The sequence below is a fragment of the Haplochromis burtoni genome, unplaced genomic scaffold (genome assembly GCF_018398535.1).
Source record: "Haplochromis burtoni strain Fernald_Lab_line unplaced genomic scaffold, NCSU_Asbu1 Contig_838, whole genome shotgun sequence".
Lineage (NCBI taxonomy): Eukaryota > Metazoa > Chordata > Actinopteri > Cichliformes > Cichlidae > Haplochromis > Haplochromis burtoni.
This window is the reverse complement of record NW_024583199.1, coordinates 94,386-95,575: the sequence shown is the minus strand read 5'-3', so window position 1 is coordinate 95,575 and position 1,190 is coordinate 94,386.

Sequence of the window (1,190 nt, the reverse complement as noted above, 5' to 3'; positions counted from 1 at the left end):
AAACTAAAAACAAACTAAAAACTACTTCCAGAAACATTCAGCTTTGATATTAATGAGTTTTTTGGGTTCATTGAGAACATAGTTGTTGTTCAATAATAAAATTATTCCTCAAAAATACAACTTGCCTAATAATTCTGCACTCCCTGTAAAGGAGACTTTGATTAGCATTAGCAGATCATATGAAAGCAATCATCTCTGACAAAGTACAGGGTGAAAGATGGAGAGAATGTGTTGGTGTTGCTGGAGGAATAACTGAAAACTCGAGTGAACCAAGACTCTCTGATCAGCAAAAAGAGAGAATTAGACAATGGCTAATGGAACAGTAACAACAGGACCAAGACCATCAACCACAGCCAAGGCATGAGTTGCAGCACCTGGAAGGATGAGGAGCACAACCTGATGGAGGAGCAACTGGAGAGATAACTACAGCAAGTGCAAGAGATGAAGCTTATGTGCTTAAGTTCAATAAAGAAGGTCTCTAGTCACTCATATGTCTGCTCCCCAGGTGTTTGCAGCTAATCTAAGCTTTACACCAAGCTAAAGATAAACAACTGCTGAAAGTAGCTGTTGGTTTCGTTTAACATTTTCTGGTTCCTTTTCAGACTATTGGCTCTTTTCTGCTCTTTGGTATCATTTCTGTGCCCTGTGGTCAATAATTTAATGGAAGAGACCTTCGAGCTCAGAGAGGAAACATTTGTATTACAAACTGACATTGGAACAGCAGGAAAGTGTTCTGAAAGGTAAGCTGAGGAAATATGCAGGTTGAGCAGTGAAGTTGAGACCAAAATATGTGCTGAACAATGGGAAGAGTGTTTCGATGTCGCTGAGGAACTGATTAGAGAGGGTGCTGCACCGAGGATTTCTGAGTGAATAAGGAGCATGAGCAGCAAAGGACCAGATTAAATAATCACACTGTTAGATGCTTCATTACGTCATTAATAACCTCTAATCAAAGCTGTAATCAAAAATGATTTTTTTTTTCTTAACATTCATGTGAATGAATGGGCACCTCCTGGGCGTCTCCTGGGCGTCTCCTGGGTGCCTCCTGGCCGTCTCCTGGGCGCCTCCTGGGCGCCTCCAGGGCGTCTCCTGGCCGCCTCCTGGCTGTCTCCTGGGCACCTCCTGGGCCCCGGTGCAGACCCAGGACACGCTGGACAGAGTATATCTCTCGGCTGGCCTGGGAACGCCTT